Genomic DNA, 19,327 nt, shown 5'->3' with positions numbered 1-19,327 from the left:
GAACATGATTGAAAGGGGTTGTATAGAGCCACGTATCCCCCAATTAACACTACAAATGTAAATAATTTCTTGCATGAACTACTTCAAAAGTATGAATCTTGTGCAAAGAGTAATTAATATCAGGGTGTAGGGGAAAAACTAATATTGCATGGTACAGGCTATATATATAACAGGAGACCATAAGCAGTACCACAGCAATATCAAGGGTAGATAATTGGGAGGGGAAAGAGCAAGAACTAAGGGGAAGTTTGGATTTTCTAGTTGGTGAGGGAATGTTTATTCATTATTTTTCTCTTAGCAATGAAAATTGTCTAAAATTGAGAGTGCTGATGATTGTACAACTAAGTGAGGATAATGTAAGACATGGACAGTTGACTGGGCATTATACATGAGGCCCAATGGATGGAGGTGGCTGAAGGATACATTAACTGAGAAGTAGAAAGGGAAAGTGGTGTATACATATGATCAAATATTGTGCAGCTATGAAAAGGAATGAAATTGTGAGGCATAAAGTGATGTGAATGAACCTGGGGGACATTATGTTATGCAAAATAAGCCAGAAACAAAAGAGTAAATATTGTATGATCACGTTCAGAAAATATTTATAAGAAAATTGGGACCTAGATTTTAACAGTCTCATTTATTCCAGAGCTGTAATTGTTACTTCTAGATTTGGAGACTGTGTTATATATGTATAACCTGATACTACCCTGGAACTTTTGGTACCTTTGTTACACATAAGTCTCAGAGTAGTTGTTCTACAGGTCTGAAAGTCAGTATTATCACATACAACAATTGTTAAATTATTTGAAAAAGGCATCAGGCACATTTAGAGATAAGAATGAAATTGATCTGGTCAGAACTAAGGTAAATCAGAATACAGGGGTAAGCAGGACATTGTCTATATTTTAGAACTTCACCTACTCTCTGAGACCAAAGGAAGAGGGGATTCTTTTGTCCAAAACCTAAATTTTCTGTAACACATAATCTAACTCAACGTCTCTGGATAGACCATTTATAAGACCCAAACACATGAATCTGAGAATGGGAATGAGGATTTGTAATACTATATAGCTTAATATAATGCCCGGATACATACCAGAGTATGTTAAGCAGATAATTAAAAAGTATTGGCAAGACCAGAGTGACCAAAGTCCTGTAGACTCTATCATCGACCCCAGAGGGAGTGAGCAACATGGCGGCGGTGGTGGCCCAGCATGAGAACCTCTCCTTGGTGGTGCACGGAGCTGGAGATCTGCGCCTGGAGAACTTTCCCCTTCCTGAACCAGGCCCAAATGAAGTCCTGCTGAAGATGCATTCAGTTGGAATCTGTGGCTCAGATGGCCACTATTGGCAACATGGTCGAATTGGGGATTTTGTTGTGAAAAAGCCCATGGTGCTGGGGCATGAAGCTTCAGGAACAGTTGTAAAAGTGGGATCACTGGTAAAGCATCTAAAACCAGGTGATCGTGTTGCCATTGAACCTGGTGTCCCCAGAGAAACTGATGAGTTCTGCAAGATTGGCTGATACAATCTGTCCCCATCTATCTTCTTCTGTGCCATGCCCCCTGATGATGGGAACCTCTGTCGCTTCTACAAGCACAATGCAGACTTCTGTTACAAGCTTCCTGACAACGTCACCTTTGAGGAAGGGGCCCTGATTGAGCCTCTGTCTGTGGGGATCCACGCCTGCCAATGAGCTGGAGTCTCCTTGGGGAACAAGGTATTTGTGTGCGGAGCTGGGCCGATTGGACTGGTCACTTTGATCATAGCCAAAGCAATGGGAGCTGCTCGAGTGGTGGTGACTGATCTGTCTGCCTCTCAGTTGTCCAAAGCCAAGGAGGTAGGGGCTGATCTCATCCTTCAGGTCTCCAAGGAGGGCCCTCAAGAAATTGCCAATAAAGTAGAAGATTTGCTAGGATGCAAGCCGGAGATCACCATTGAGTGCACAGGAGCAGAGGCTGCCATCCAGGCAGGCATCTATGCCACCCGTTCTGGTGGGACCCTGGTGCTTGTGGGGCTGGGCCCCGAGATGACCACCATACCCCTTGTGCACATGGCAATCCGGGAAGTGGATATCAAAGGCGTGTTTCGCTACTGCAATACATGGCCAATGGCAATTTCAATGCTTGCATCCAAGTCTGTGAATGTTAAGCCTTTAGTCACCCATAGGTTTCCTCTGGAGAGAGCTTTGGAGGCCATTGAAACATCCAGAAGGGGGTTGGGGTTGAAGGTCATGCTCAAGTGTGACCCCAATGACCAGAATCCCGGACGTTAATTGGGCTCTGCCCTCATCCCCACCTTCTCAGCATCTTGGGGGCTGAATCTCTGGGCAAGGGTGGGCTTTGATGCTGAAGTTTCTTTTGAATGGTGACAGTAATTGAAATAATTTATTAAAAATAGAGAGCCTTATGCAGGGTAGGAGGTGTTCCTTAAAAACACTAGTAGGGGGCCTGTATGGGGTCAGGAGCGCCCGGGTAGAAAGAAGCCTGGAGCTGGTTCATACTCAGAGCCACGGGCGGCCTCTGGCCCAGTCCCTTCAATGGAGGGGACAAAGATTGGTGACCTAACCCTTCATGCCGCGGCCCCCATCAGACCCGTTGCGGGTGCACGTTCATTGTCCCAGCGGGTGAGAAAAATGAAGCAGAGAGGTTCAGTTGCTCACCCTAGGTCACCCAGCTGGTAAGTAAAGAGTTGTATTCAAACACAGACCATCTGAGTCCAGAGCCTGCCCACTCACCCACTTGGCTGTACTGCCTCAGATGACAATGCTAGAACCCAGAGATTTCACAGAAAAATCTTTCAACCTGTTGGGTCCAACACCCAGGGAAATCTGACTAAATGCCCAGACGCCAGCAGAAGATAATGGATCACGCTCAGAAAATTGAAAATATGGCCCAGTCAAAGGAACAAACCAATAGTTCAAATGAGATACAGGAGCTGAGACAACTAATGCTGAATATATGAACAAAAATGGAAAACCTCTTCAAAAACCAAATCGATAAATTGAGGGAGCACATGAAGAAGAGATGGACTGAACAAAAAGAAGAAATAGAAAAACTGAAAAAACAAATCACAGAACTTATGGAAGTGAAGGATAAAGTAGAAAAGATGGAAAAAACAATGGATACCTACAATGATAGATTTAAAGAGACAGAAGATAGAATTAGTGATTTGGAGGATGGAACATCTGAATTCCAAATAGAAACAGAAACTATAGGGAAAAGAATGGAAAAATTTGAACAGGGGATCAGGGAACTGAAGAACAATATGAAGCGCACAAATGTATGTGTTGTGGGTGTCCCAGAAGGAGAAGAGAAGGGAAAAGGAGGAGAAAAACTAATGGAAGAAATTATCACTGAAAATTTCCCAACTCTTATGAAAGACCTAAAATTACAGATCCAAGAAGTGCAGCGCACCCCAAAGAGAATACACCCAAATAGACGTTCTCCAAGACACTTACTAGTTAGAATGTCAGAGGTCAAAGAGAAAGAGAGGATCTTGAAAGCAGCAAGAGAAAAACAATCCATCACATACAAGGGAAACCCAATAAGACTATGTGTAGATTTCTCAGCAGAAACCATGGAAGCTAGAAGAGAGCGGGATGATATATTTAAATTACTAAAAGGGAAAAAATGCCAACCAAGACTTCTATATCCAGCAAAATTGTCCTTCAAAAATGAGGGAGAAATTAAAACATTCTCAGACAAAAAGTCACTGAGAGAATTTGTGACCAAGAGACCAGCTCTGCAAGAAATACTAAAGGGAGGACTAGAGTCAGATATGAAAAGACAGAAGAGAGAGGTATGGAGAAGAGTGTAGAAAGAAGGAAAATCAGATATGATGTACATAATACAAAAGGCAAAATGGTAGAGGAAAATATTAACCAAACAGTAATAACACTAAATGTTAATGGACTGAATTCCCCAATCAAAAGACATAGACTGGCAGAGTGGATTAAAAAACAGGATCCTTCTATATGCTATCTACAGGAAACACATCTTAGACCCAAGATAAACATAGGTTGAAAGTGAAAGGTTGGGAAAAGATATTTCATGCAAATAACAACCAGAAAAGAGCAGGAGTGGCTATACTAATATCCAACAAATTAGACTTCAAATGTAAAACAGTTAAAAGAGACAAAGAAGGACACTATATACTAATAAAAGGAACAATTCAACAGGAAGACATAACAATCATAAATATTTATGCACCGACCAGAATGTCCCTAAATATGTGAGGAATGCACTGCAAACTCTGAAAAGGAAAATAGACACATATACCATAATAGTTGGAGACTTCAATTCACCACTCTCATCAATGGACAGAACATCTAGACAGAGGATCAATAAAGAAATAGAGAATCTGAATAGTACTATAAATGAACTAGACTTAACAGACATTTACAAGACATTACATCCCACAACAGCAGGATAAACCTTTTTCTCAAGTGCTCATGGATCATTCTCAAAGATAGACCATATGCTGGTTCACAAAGCAAGTCTTAACAAATTTAAAAAGATTGAAATCATACACAACACTTTCTCGGATCATAAAGGAATGAAGTTGGAAATCAATAATAGGCAGAGTGTCAGAAAATTCAAAAATACGTGGAGGCTCAACAACACACTCTTAAACAATGAGTGGGTCAAAGAAGAAATTGCAAGAGAAATTAGTAAATACCTCGAGGCGAATGAAAATGAAAACACAACATATCAAAACTTATGGGATGCAGCAAAGGCAGTGCTAAGAGGGAAATTTATTGCCCTAAATGCCTATATCAGAAAAGAAGAAAAGGCAAAAATGCAGGAATTAACTGTCCACTTGGAAGAACTGGAGAAAGAACAGCAAACTAATCCCAAAGCAAGCAAAAGGAAAGAAATAACAAAGATTAGAGCAGGAATAAATGAAATTGAAAACATGAAAACAATAGAGAAAATCAATAAGACCAGAAGTTGGTTCTATGAGAAAATCAATAAGATTGATGGGCCCTTAGCAAGATTGACAAAAACAAGAAGAGAGAGGATGCAAATAAATAAGATCAGAAATGGAAGAGGAGACATAACTACTGTCCTCACAGAAATAAAGGAGGTAATAACAGGACACTATGAACAACTTTATGCTAATAAATACAAGAATTTAGATGAAATGGATGGGTTCCTGGAAAGGCATGAACAACCAACTTTGACTCAAGAAGAAATAGATGATCTCAACAAACCAATCACAAGTAAAGAAATTGAATCAGCCATTCAAAAGTTTCCTAAAAAGAAAAGTCCAGGACCAAACGGCTTGACATGTGAATTCTATCAAACATTCCAGAAAGAATTAGTACCAACTCTCCTCAAACTCTTCAAAAAAATCGAAGTGGAGGGAAAACTACCTAATTCATTCTATGACGCCAACATCACCCTCATACCAAAACCAGGCAAAGATATTACAAAAAAAGAAAACTACAGACCAATCTCTCTAATGAATATAGATGCAAAAATCCTCAATAAAATTCTAGCAAATCGTATCCAACAACACATTAAAAGAATTATACATCATGACCAAGTAGGATTCATCCCAGGTATGCAAGGATGGTTCAACATGAGAAAATCAATTAATGTAATACACCATATCAACAAATCAAAGCTGAAAAATCACATGATCATCTCAACTGATGCAGAGAAGGCATTTGACAAGATTCAACATCCTTTCCTGTTGAAAACACTTCAAAGGATAGCAATACAAGGGAACTTCCTTAAAATGATAGAGGGAATATATGAAAAACCCACAGCTAATATCATCCTCAATGGGGAAAAATTGAAAACTTTCCCCCTAATATCAGGAACAAGACAAGGATGTCCATTATCACCACTGTTATTCAACATCATGTTGGAGGTTGTAGCCAGAGCAATTAGACAAGAAAAATAAGTACAAGACATCAAAATTGGAAAGGAAGAAGTAAAACTATCACTGTTTGCAGACGATATGATACTACATGTTGGAAACCCGGAAAAATCCACAGCAAAACTACTAGAGCTAATAAATGAGTACAGCAAAGTAGCAGGTTACAAGATCAACATTCAAAAATCTGTAGCATTTCTATGCACTAGTAATGAACAAGCTGAGGGGGAAATCAAGAAACAAATCCCATTTACAATTGCAACTAAAAGAATAAAATACCTAGGAATAAATTTAACTAAAGAGACAAAACCTATATAAAGAAAACTACAAAAACTGTTAAAAGAAATCACAGAAGACCTAAATAGATGGAAGGGCATGCCGTGTTCATGGATTGGAAGACTAAATATAGTTAAGATGTCAATCCTACCTAAATTGATTTACAGATTCAATGCAATACCACTCAAAATCCCAACAACTTATTTTTCAGAAATAGAAAAACCAATAAGCAAATTTATCTGGAAGGGCAGGGTGCCCCGAATTGCTAAAAACATCTTGAGGAAAAAAAACGAAGCTGGAGGTCTCGCGCTGCCTGACTCTAAGGCATATTATGAAGCCACAGTGGTCAAAACAGTGTGGTATTGGCGTAAAGATAGATATATCGACCAATGGAATAGAATAGAGTGCTCAGATATAGACCCTCTCATCTATTAATATTTGATCTTTGATAAGGCAGTCAAGCCAACTCACCTGGGACAGAACAGTCTCTTCAATAAATGGTGCCTAGAGAACTGGATATCCATATGCAAAAGAATGAAAGAAGACCCGTATCTCACACCCTATACAAAAGTTAACTCAAAATAGATCAAAGATCTAAACATTAGGTCTAAGACCATAAAACAGTTAGAGGAAAATGTAGGGAGATATCTTATGAAACTTACAATTGGAGGTGGTTTTATGGACCTTAAACCTAAAGCAAGAGCACTGAAGAAGGAGATAAATAAATGGGAGCTCCTCAAAATTAAACACTTTTGTGCATCAAAGAACTTCATCAAGAAAGTAGAAAGACAGCCTACACAATGGGAGACAATATTCGGAAATGAAATATCAGATAAAGGTCTAGTATCCAGAATTTATAATGAGATTGTTCAACTCAACAACAAAAAGACAGCCAATCCAATTACAAAATGGGAAAAAGACTTGAACAGACACTTCTCAGAAGAGGAAATACAAATGGCCAAAAGGCACATGAAGAGATGCTCAATGTCCCTGGCCATTAGAGAAATGCAAATCAAAACCACAATGAGATATCATCTCACACCCACCAGAATGGCCATTATCAACAAAACAGAAAATGACAAGTGCTGGAGAGAATTCAGAGAAAGAGGAACACTTATCCACTGTTGGTGGGAATGTCAAATGGTGCAACCACTGTGGAAGGCAGTTTGGCGGTTCCTCACAAAGGTGAATATAGAATTGCCATACGACCCAGCAATGCCATTGCTAGGTATCTACTCAAAGGACTTAAGGGCAAAGACACAAACGGACATTTGCACACCAATGTTTATAGCAGCGTTACTTACAATTGCAAAAAGACAGAAACAGACAAAATGTCCATCAACAGACGAGTGGCTAAACAAACTGTGATGTATACATACGATGGAATATTATGCAGTTTCAAGACAGAATAAACTTATGAAGCATGTAATAACATGGATGGACCTAGAGAACATTATGCTGAGTGAGTCTAGCCAAAAACTAAAGGACAAATACTGTATGGTCCCACTGATGTGAACCGACATTCGAGAATAAACTTGGAATATGTCATTTGTAACAGAGACCAACAGGACTTAGAAACAGGGTAAGATAATGGGTAATTGGAGCTGAAGGGATAGAGACTGTGCAACAGGACTAGATAAAAAAACTCAAAAATGGACAGCACGGGCGGGCCGCGGTGGCTCAGCGGGCAAAGTGCTTGCCTGCTATGCCGGAGGACCTCGGTTCGATTCCCGGCCCCAGCCCATGTAACAAAAACGGAGAAACAGAATACAATAAAAAACAAGAAAATGTTTAAAGATGTTTCCCTTTCTTCCTTCCTTCCTTCCTTCTATCCTTCCTTCCTTCTCTCTGTCTTTCCTTTAAAAAAAAAAAAAAAAAAAAAAAAAAAAAAAATGGACAGCACAATAATACCTAATTGTAAAGTAATCATGTTAAAACACTGAATGAAGCTGCATCTGAGCTATTGGTTATTTTTTTGTTTGTCTGTTTGTTTGTTTGTGTCTTTTTTTACTATTATTATTATTTTTATTTTTTTCTCTATATTGACATTCTATATCTTTTTCTGTTGTTTTGCTAATTCTTTTCCTAAATCGATGCAAATGTACTAAGAAATGATGATCATGCATCTATGTGATGATGTTAAGAATTACTGATTGTATATGTAGAATGGAATGATTTCTAAATGTTGTGTTAATTTCTTTTTTTTCTTTAATTAATAAAAAAACAAAACAAAAACAAAAACAAAAAAAACACTAGTAGGGATAGTTTGGGGGAAACTTGTAGCCACAATGACCTGTTCATGTTAAACAAAGTTCAAGAAGTACAGCTGCATTTGACAGGCAGTTGCTGAGACTCCCCTTCTTTCCTGAGTGCCTTAGGTAAGCAAGGAGGGCAGTTGGTTCCTGCTCCAATCGTGAATGAGGGCAGGTGCAGCGTGGAGCTAAATTATTAGGAGACAACTTCATCAAGACTTAATTGGCCCAGAACCTGATTTTCATGAATATCTGCCACTCAGAGTCTGTCAAGAGTTTTACTTTAGGGCGGGCCACGGTGACTCAGCAGGTAAGAATGCTTGCCTGCCATGCCTGAGGACCCAGGTTCGATTCCCGGTGCCTGCCCATGTAAAAAAGAAGGAGTTTTACTTTAGAGCACGGTGTCTCTGGAAATAGGTGCTATTTGATTTGATGATAAAAGGAAAATAAGAAAAGAGCCTGGCCTTGTTAGGTCAAGCATAATTGAAAAACCAATCAAACCAAAATTCTATGTGAGATCTGACCAGCTGGCATTCCCCAAAAGTGGGAATAGGGGAATTCTCATCACTGCCTGAAGATTGCCTGTTCTTCAACTTAATCTGGAAAGTGAAGAACCATTTTCCCCCAACCCCCAGCCCCAGGCCAGCTCCTGGGGCAACCACTGTAGGCTCCGTTGTTGCTGGGCAACCATGAGCATCCTACCTGAGGACACTCATGGTGAAACGTTAAGTCATCTCAGGGTAAGCCAGAGATGTCTCGTCATTCTTCTTTAACCCACAGGATTAGCACCTCCTTCAAGGCTGTCTTGTACTTGCTGATGATTATTTGATAGCCCCATTTAATTCTAATTAATTATAAACAAAATCTTTCTGTTTTTATAAGCAGTGAAGTTTCTTGGTATCTTTTTATCTGTTGACTGAAATCTCTGGATCTGTGACCAGTGGTAGGATAAACCTTATTTTAATTGTGGGAATGTCGATATAAGATTGTCCAGGTATTACCATGCCCACTTGTGACTTTGAGATGATTCATCAAGGAGGATGCAGTAGCTGTGACATAGCTTGGGCTGTGTCCTTTAATTTTTCCCTTCACCTGGGAGGACGAGGGTGGGTATGAAGAGGTTCTGGTTTTCTTGTGACAAGGGAAGTTATGACCAGTGCCTGGAATTTCTCAAACCTCTTAGGGTAATAAATTCTGCTTGGTGCCTCTGGTTGCTGCCAAAAAAATAAAAAAGTATTGGCAAAGCCCCTTGAAGGATGGGAGAAAAAATACAGAACTGTTAAATTTTACTACTTAGGAAAACTCTGATAGTGTCTCCTGAGGGACTCCTGAGTCAATAGGCCAAACCCTTGAACTTGCATCACAAGAGGCTTGCTGTTGAGAAGCTCATTTATGTAATGGAGAAGCTAAGCCTACCTATAGTTATGCCTAAGAGTTATTTCCAGAAGACCTATTTTGTTGCTCAGATGTGGCCTCTTTCTCTCTAAGCCCAACTCTGCATGTAAAATCATTGCTCTCCCTGCTACATGGAATATGACATCCAGGGTTGAAAGTCTCTCTGGCAATGTGGGATATGACTCCAGAGATGAGCCTGGCCCTAGTACCATGAGATCAACCTTGCCTTCCTGACCAAAAGGAGGAAAATAATTGTAACAAAATAAGGTATCTGTGGCTGAGAGAGTTCAACTAGAATTCTGGTGGCTACTCTTACACAAGCTTCAGATAGTTATTTCTATTTACCATGTTATGCTAAATCTCAATCAAAACCATTCCTGCAGGGTGCACAGATAGTTCAGTTGTCAGCATGTCCGCCTTTCAGTCGGGAGACCTGGGTTCGATTCTTGGACCATGCCCCACTCCCTACCCCCCCCAAAAAAAACATTCCTGCCAACCCTAAAGAGCACCTAGGGCTCTATCTGAGATTCTACAAAAGTTTCACATGCTAAGATTACTTTCCAAAAATCTAGAACTTACATATGATTTCTTTAAGCCAGATAAATCCTGAAACACAGAGGGGCTAGCCTCTCTCGAACACCAACTAGTTCCATCCCCCTATCCTATATTATTGACAGCCCTTTCCAACATGAAAGAATTACAATGGCCATAGCCCAAATACCTATAAAGATTGGAAGAAGGATCAAAGAAGAAAGAGAAGTTATAACAGAGAAGATAAGATTTAGCAAAAGAGTATAACTGCTGAAACATTATATTGATATTTCGTTTAGTCTCCATTGTCTTGGGGCAGGTGGAAGGAAAACCTAAAATTGTAGAATTGTGACCCACACCAAACTCTGAAATCTGCTCTATAACTACATGCTGTGGTGTGCTTTGAAAATTATTGCTTTTTGAAATACATGTTATTTTTCACAATAAGAAAAAAAAATAGTCATCCAGAGATCTCATTTCGGGAAGAGTCACAAAGAATGCAAAATCGTACCGGTCAAATTGAGTCTGGAGGGAAAATAAAAGTTTGCATTTATACGGAAATTTCTATTGCAGGTATTTGTGTAGGAGTATCAATTTCAAACTTTCCTGTCCAGGACAAATACAAAATATCTACATAGCCATAGTAAAATGTCTCCCTAAATTCAGAGAACTAATAATTGATTTTGAAGGTATCTAGTCCATTGTTTCCTAACCCATCTTCCTGTCAGTGCATTAATTTCTTCATCTAATGCATTAGCTACCTCTAAATTCCCCAACATGTTCCTTAAACTTGGAAAGGACATCTCCAGCAATGGGATATTCAGCCCCTCTAAAGATTTCACTCCCATTCATTGGAAAATCTGATTGTAAGAAAGTTCTACTTGAAGTCTATACTCCTTTAAGTTTCATCTGGTGGCTCTGTTCCTGACTTCTGAAACTAAATCAAGCAAGTCTTTATTCTTTGAGACATAAAATGCCTTCACAGAGTTAAGAACAACTCTCATGTTCTCCCTATTGCTTCTCTGCCTTCAAGTCCAATGCCCCCAGTTCAACCAGTCATACCAGTTGGTCTGAAGTTCAAGGCCACCTTCATGCAGCATAAACCTACTCACAATGCTCAGCATGAAGGCTTAAATATGGTGCTTCATTTATCACTTGTCATATTGGCAATATTCTATTTAACTGCATCTTAAAAGGAGTAATAGGTACATGCACATCTATGTTTACCCCCAGAATCATATGTTCTAGATTCTATAACAAGGAACACTTGAATAATCTCTTGTCTTTTTCCCTCTTTTGCTTCTATATCTCCTCCATCTCCATTTTCTCCAACTCTCCTTATTTTTATAAACAGTAAAGCATTATGCCTGAAAGCAATGGAATGGCATGTCTGAATTCATGCTATGAAATGACATATCCTTACAAGAATTTATATCTAAGAAAGTAACATTTCAGCAGAACCACTATGTAGTAAGTGCTGTGAATATATTTTCTCATTCAATCTGTACATTCAGCAGATCCATGAAACTGGAAATTTCTTTCCTAGAAGATGGTGGGACTGAGGCAAAAACAAAAAAAAGGAACCCTCAGAGATGCTCAATGAAGTGGGCCCCGTTCTTAATGATCCTTCCAGAAGGCCACCATGCTCTCAGCTTAGAGTTCTATTTAAGTCATAACCCTCAGAACCTTGGGCCAATCAAAGGTGCTGCTTCTTTCAGAGAGATGTATTTATTCTTCTTTTTCCGTGATTATAATTTTTTTTTCTTTTTTCTTTTTTTTGCATGGGCAGGCACCGGGAATCGAACCTGCATCTCCGGCATGGCAGGCTAGAACTCTGCCATTGAGCCACCATCGTACCACCCTCCATGATTATAAAATTTTATAGCAGGAAAAAACCATATGGAAGTTGTCAAGTCCAACTATAATACCAAGAAGAAAAATACGCACTGATGTAGGGTTTTTACATAATTTAGTTTCCTTTCTATTTTAACATTTAGCATTCTGTATTTTCATGCAGTGAATACCTTAGATTAAACAGAACGCATCATCTCACTCACCTGAACATTTAGTGTCACATTATGACATCATGGTCACCATGGCAGCAGCTGTGAGTTAGCAACATATTGCCTCCAGTAAGGGATTGTGGCAATGGGTTAACAAAGTATGGCAGCTTCACATACTGATGTGAAAGGGAAGAGAAGAAGTGGAAAAAGAAGAACAGGTGTGCTACTTTTCCTGCCAACATTCCTTAGACCTGAGATGAGGTGGGAGTATGTGAATAGTATTTAAGGAACAGAAAAAAAAATTTCTTAATCATCTAGCCAAATAAAAAGTAAAGAGAGGGTGACAGGGGTAGAGGAGAAAATAGAAATATTCTAGTGTCCTATTTCCAAATCTAAGACTGTTGAAAAATGCTTGATCCTTTCTCTGTCGCTCACCCTTAAGAAGTGTGACATATCAGAAAAGACATAGAATTAAATAATCCTAGGTGGAAATTTTGTCCATACCAATTATAATCTCTTGACACTTGAGATGTTCCTTAACCTTTTCAATGTGAGTTTTTCCATCCAGAAAAGGGGTGCAATACTATATCTTGAGATTGTCAAGAAGGTATAGTGGAACAAAGATATCTGACTCGTAGAAGGCTTATCTTTTTCCTCTTTCTAACTTGTTAAAATTTAGACATACAAGTAAGGTAGTCAGTGGTGGGTACGTAGATGGCCAGTATATTATTTTCAATGCTTTTCTACATGTTTGGACTATGTCACAATTGTTTCATTTCTAAAGAAAAATGTTTGTTTAAAATTCCATTGATGAAATAGATATGGGTCCTAAATATGTTTTATTCTGGGAGCCTGGTTGAAGTCTACCACTTCTGAGGTTTAAAACTATGTGAAGAGAGAAGCAGATTTTACGCTTCTGGTATTCCTTGCTACTTGTACCATACTGTAATGTAATTAAGCTGTTAAACCTGCATTTCTATATACGTAGATTTATCCATTATTATAAATTCAACATCAAAACTGGGTATTTATTGTATTCTTTTTTAACGAATATCTTTCCAGTGAGACCTCAGTGAGGGAAGCTTTGCACACATTTTGGTAATCATTGTATCTCCAGGTTCCAGCACAGTACCGTGCATGGAGAAATGCTCAATAAATACGTTTTTCAAATAAACAGAGGTCTAGAAGACTTATTTATACCTAATAGGAATAGGCTTAAAATTTCTGCACAGCATTGTCAAATGCTCTGAGTCCTCTCACTAAAATAAATGTCCTTAGTAAATATTTTTGCCTTTATCCATGCTCTTTACTCTTTAATCCCTTAGTCTATGTCTCAAATGCTGTCTATTTCTTTCTGTGTTTCTATCTTTCTAAATATACATACATCTTTCTCTTCTTCCCCTGTCCTTTTATGATTGTTATTTTTTAATCTGCCTCCCTCTCTCCTATACTAGGTTTCCCTACCTTTGCTACCTGGTCTTTAGAAAGTTTTTCCATGGGACTCTCCTGCCAACATAATCGTGTGTGTTTCCTTCATTTGCGAAACCTTTCACAGCATGAAAATGTTCTATTTAATTAGCAAAAGTTCAATTTTTGTGTCCCCGGTACAGCATCATCTATCACGAAGTCTGGCAAGTCATTAGCTGTGAAATTAATCAGGATTTTTAAAGAAAAGCAGGACAAAACCCTAGATCTTGGTGACATTTGCCATATCTCGGGCCCAGCTGTGACCACTGCAGGGTCCAGCCTTCTTAAGGTCTCTTGGGCCATTCCCACCACCGAGGGGCCACCACGAGGGAGGCTGTATTCATCCCAACAGACATGGGTTACTGCTGCTCAGGGACAGAGCAAGGAACCAGGGGAATCAGGAGCTGAATCCCTCCAGCACAAAATGGCCCACTGGGGAGCACTTATGCCTGTGTCGAGAGAAAGTATTTATCTGACAAATCCTCTTGCAGTTTAGGTGGAAGTGATTGTTCAATCCTTGGGGGATAAACAAGAGAGATTGTTTCCACACCTATGACCTCCCTAATATAACCTTCAAAAAAATGCTGGTTTAAGATTATTCTCTGACTGGAAATAAAATATGGAAATAGAATGTACATAAAACCCCTCCAAACTGCAAGAAGCATTTGATTTCTATAAACTGTGTTAATTAATTATACTCTTAATATTAATGCTCTCTGGATCTCAGTTTGCATGTCAAAAAAATGAAGTTATTGATGGACACTTGACCTCCCTTGCAGAGGTATTGTGAGAATAAAAGAACAAAATCAGCATTGAGATGTGGAAATGACACTTTGAGTTCATTTCTTAAAATTTTCAAACATAACTTTGTCAGATACAGAGCATTTATTGGGAGAAAATAAAACAAAACGTGGCCATTAGTCACACACACCAGTCCACATGTGGCAAAGAGAAGCAGCTGCAGTATAGCAGAAAGAACACTGCATATCTCTACACTTGAGGGCTTGTATGACTGAATCTAGCTGTGATTTCCAATGACCATAAATGTGAAATGAAGGCAGTGTTTTCAATATCTTCGGATATATGCCAAAAATGGAATTGCTGCGTCATGTGGTAATTCTACCTTAAACTTTATGAGGAGCCTCCAAATTGTTTTCCATAGCTGCTGCATCATTTTACATTTCTATTAACAATATACACGGATTCTTATTTCTCCATATCCTTGTTAAAACTTGTTATTTTCTTTTATCTGGTGTTTAATTATGATTCTACTGGATGTGAAATGGTATCTGATTGTGGTTTTGATTTGCATTTCCCTGTGACTGATGTTGTTGTGCATCTTTGCATATGCTTATTGGCCCTTTGGATATCTTCTTTGGAGTCATACCTATTCAAGTCATTTGTCTATTTTTAAATTAGGTTGCTTCTGTTTTTATTGCTGAGTTGTAGAATTTCTTCCTATATTCTGGATAATAAACTGTTACAGGATATATGGTTTCCAAATATTTTCTCTCATTTTGTAGGTTGTCTTTTTATTTTCTTGATAATATTCTTTGATATACAAAACATTTTAATTTTGATGTTCATTTATTCTTTTCTTTCGTTACTTGCAGCTTTTGATGTCATATCTAAGAAGTCACTATCAATGCCAAGGCCACAGATATTTACACCCCAGTGTTCAATCAGCAGTATTACTCACAATAGCCAAAGGTGGAAGCAGCTCAAGTATTCCTCCACAGAGGAATGGATAAATGAAATACGGAATGTACATACAATAGAATATTATTCAACACTAAAAAGGAATTAAGTTCTGGTACACACTACAACTTAGAATAAATTAGAAGACATGTTGAATGAAAGAAGCCAGACAGAAAAGAACAAATATTTCATTTATACTAATGCTTAGAATAAGCAAATTCATAGAGACAGACCATAGATTACAAATTGCCAGGGGTTGGAAGGGGGACTGTTTGGGGTAATGAAAAAGTTTCAGTGACGTATAATAGTGATGTTATCTCAACACTGTGAATGTAATTAATATCATGGTACTCTACAATTGAAATCTTGAGTTGTATATATGTTACCACAATAAAAAGCTAAAAAAAATGAAGACACTAATAGCCACCTATCAGAGTTATTATAAGAATGGAATAAGTTCATAAACATCTAACTACCTCTATTTTATCTCAGAATATCATCAAACAGTGTTTTCTTGATTGTCTTGATGTAGCTATATACTCTTTACAAGATGGATGCAGTTTAGTTGCCATTTTCTCTCTTTAATACCTCTCCTGGTATCTGTACATCAGTTTCTTTCTCTGCAAACCATCCTTCAGGCAACTTGTAATAAGTCCCAGACACTATGTAAAATGGTTCATTTACTTCACCTCACTTAATCCTCAGAACAACTCTGTCAATGTTAGATACTGTCTCCATTACACCGAGAGATGGTGAGACAAGTTACCGGTAGTTACTCAGTAAGTGGAAGACCCAGGATCCAAGTCCATGATTATTCACCTTTGAAGCTGGAATTCATTCCATTTTATTCCACTGCCTCTTGACAAGGTTTCTCTAAGAAATGCAAAAAGTTTCAAAGCCTTCCTGTGATCTGAAATGGGTTTGGTGTTCAGGTTTAAGGAAAGGGCAGTTCCAAGGTCAGTTTGGTTTTCCAAGCAGCAGCTGATATGCTAGTTTTTCTGCCTTATTCTTTCAAAAGCAACATAATGCACAGGCAAGTAAGTGACCTGAGACAGGCAATTGGTAAATTGTAATAACACCTTGCATCAATATAGCACCTTTCATCTGCGGCATCTCAGGAATCAGCAGATGTTAATTAAACTTCACATCCTCCTATTTCCTTATGATCAGGATTGTACCAACTTTAGAGAGAGAGAAATTGAGATGACAGTGGGAGGGCTACATGGCTCAACAGGCAGAGTTCTCGCTTGCCTTGCTGGAGACCCAGGGTCTATTCCCAGTGCCTGCCCATGCAAAAAAAAAAAAATTAAAAATAAATCGAGATAATAGTGACTCTCATAAAGTAGAGAATCAAGATGGACCATTCGAATCTGGCCACATATTCCCTAAATGATACTTCATAGACTGGGCAATCAAATGTTTCAGACTCATCCAGGGATAGTGGTGGGGACTGTCTTAGTTTTCCTGAATGCTGTGACAAAATACCACTCTATAGGTTGGTTAACCAACAACCAACTTTTATTTAGTGACTAAAAGTCTGACATCAAGACATTTGCAAGGCATGCTTTCTCTCTGAAGTCTTTAGTGCTTTGCTGCTGGTTTACTCCAACCCTTGGAGTTCCTTGGCTTATATCTCTTTTTCCCCTCATGTGGTAGTCTCTCTCTGTGTCTGCTCTTTGGGTTTGGAATAACTTCTACCTCTGGCTCCTCCCTGTAGCTTTCTCTGTGTCTGAATTTCTTCTGCTTATAAGGGACTCCAGTACTATGGATTAGGACCTATTCTGATTCAGTTGGCACACTTCAATTAAGATTAACATCTTCTAAAGATCCTATTTATTCATGAGTTCAAATCCACTTGAACATGGACTAAAATTAAGAACACATCTTTCACTGGAGTACATAATTCAGCTTAACAAGTGGGACTTGCTAAAGAAATGTAAATCCCCAGAGGCCCACCCCAAAGAGTCCAACTGAGTACCTCTGAGAAGGGACTCATGAATGGAAGTTTTTAGCCATTCTAAATGACTTTGATCCAACCAGATTTAAGACTATTGGAGGCCAACTTCTGCTCTGATCTTTGCATTTTCACAGGTTATTGTGAAACTCTCTCCCTCTTACCCCACTTGGTCCCTCTGATCTCCCTTCTTCCCATCCCAGATTTCTCTTTAAAATATTTATTGTCTGCTTTTTTCCAAGAGCAGTTGAAAAGTTTTTCAAGTTGATGTAGATAATGGGTAATCCATTTATCTTAATGTAACAGATTGATACCAAAGGAAACTGTGATTACATAACAATAGTGTATTTTGACCATACACTCATTATATACAAAGAACTGTTAATTGTTTTTATATGTATCAATTTGTTTGACTCACAAAAAAATCCAAGAAATAGAAAACTAGTATTACATGAGTATTTTATAAATGAGGAAACTGAGGCAGAAAGTTAAGCAATTTGTTTAAGGGATTTGAATGCACATAATGTAGCTTCAGAGCCTTTCCTCTTAACCATTATAGTACCTCAAAAAATACATTTTATGGAGCATTTAACGATTACTATTTATCTCTAGGAGTCTAATGAAAGTCTCTCCCAGAAAATTTTTCACACATATACAAATTAAGGTAAGCATAAAATTTCACAGGTTTACCAATACTCAGAAGCTCTTCCATGGATCCTTTGTTAAAAAATAAATAAACTTGAAAAGTGCTGATTCAAGGAAAAGTTATGTATTCTGAGAAAATAGTGATGAGAAATATGATCACTGCTTTTCAATGTTAGAATTGCTGTCATTTTAAAAAGACGACAGACTTGTCTCTCTGGCTCCTGGGTGAAACTACCAAGATAGCACATTAAAATTAAGCATTATAATAATAAACATTAACATTAATAAACATTAAACATTAAAGGAGACTTTTTAAATTAGACATGTTCAATAATGGATCAGGCTTTTTCAATGAGGTAGTGAAGTTAACATAAGAGGTACTCAGCAAAACCTGAGTGGTAATTTCGCAGGGACGCTGCAGATGAAGTTTTCTATAATAGATTAAATGTCTGTCTGAAAAAAAAAGTTACTCTCTAAAGGACACCAAAGGCCAGGGTCTCGGGCAGGCAATGGTGGCTCAGTGGTAGAGTTCTCACCTGCCATGCTGGAGACCCCAGTTCGATTCTCGAAGCCTGCTCACGCAAAAAAAAAAAAAAAAAAAAAAAAAAAAATCCAGGGTCTCAACAATGTAGCATCATGTCCAGTATATCATAATAAAAATTATAATAATAAAAATAGCAGATTACTATGTTTGTAAATAAACTAGAATATGCAGCCCTAAGCCCAGAAACTGACCCTGAGATAACCAAGGTTTTGAAATTAGAAAAGTACTTTAAAACAGCTCTTATAAATATATGATCAAGTATATAAATGAATGTATGGTCACAGTAAATGAATAAAGGGGGAATCTACAGCAGAAACACAGAAGCTAGAAAGAAGGAAATGGAAATTTTAAAACTAAAAAACATAGTATCTGAAATGAAGAAAAAGCACTGAATTGGCCTTTCAGATTGGAGGCAGAAAAAAAAGAAATCAGTGAACTTGAAGATCTAAAAATAAATACTGTCAAAATGAAGCACAGAGAAAAGCTTATTGAAAAAAATTAACAGCATCTCAGTTGTGGGACTTGTGGGAAAGACAACACACACATAACTGGAGTCCCAGAAACAGAGATAATAAGGAAGAAAAATATATATTTCAAGAAATAATGGCCAAAATTTGTCCAAATCTGTAAGAAAACATAAATGTACAGATCCAAGAACATTGATGAACCCCAA

At 38.1% G+C, this 19,327-nt stretch overlaps 1 long non-coding RNA gene and 1 pseudogene across 1 annotated transcript; both read left to right on the top strand.

Moving 5' to 3' along the window:
- The first annotated feature begins 1,144 nt into the window (after positions 1-1,144).
- On the top strand, positions 1,145-2,444 carry LOC143659757 (sorbitol dehydrogenase pseudogene; annotated as a pseudogene).
- A 6,117-nt stretch (positions 2,445-8,561) lies between these two features.
- On the top strand, positions 8,562-15,894 carry LOC143659753 (uncharacterized). Its single transcript, XR_013163705.1, has 3 exons — positions 8,562-9,157; positions 12,133-12,294; positions 15,427-15,894. It is a non-coding gene; the product is annotated as an uncharacterized LOC143659753 (long non-coding RNA).
- Positions 15,895-19,327: the final 3,433 nt, after the last annotated feature.

Source organism: Tamandua tetradactyla, chromosome 2, assembly GCF_023851605.1.
Source record: "Tamandua tetradactyla isolate mTamTet1 chromosome 2, mTamTet1.pri, whole genome shotgun sequence".
Taxonomy (NCBI): domain Eukaryota; kingdom Metazoa; phylum Chordata; class Mammalia; order Pilosa; family Myrmecophagidae; genus Tamandua; species Tamandua tetradactyla.
Note: the sequence above shows the minus strand (reverse complement) of the source record. Positions and strands in the feature narration are given on the sequence as shown.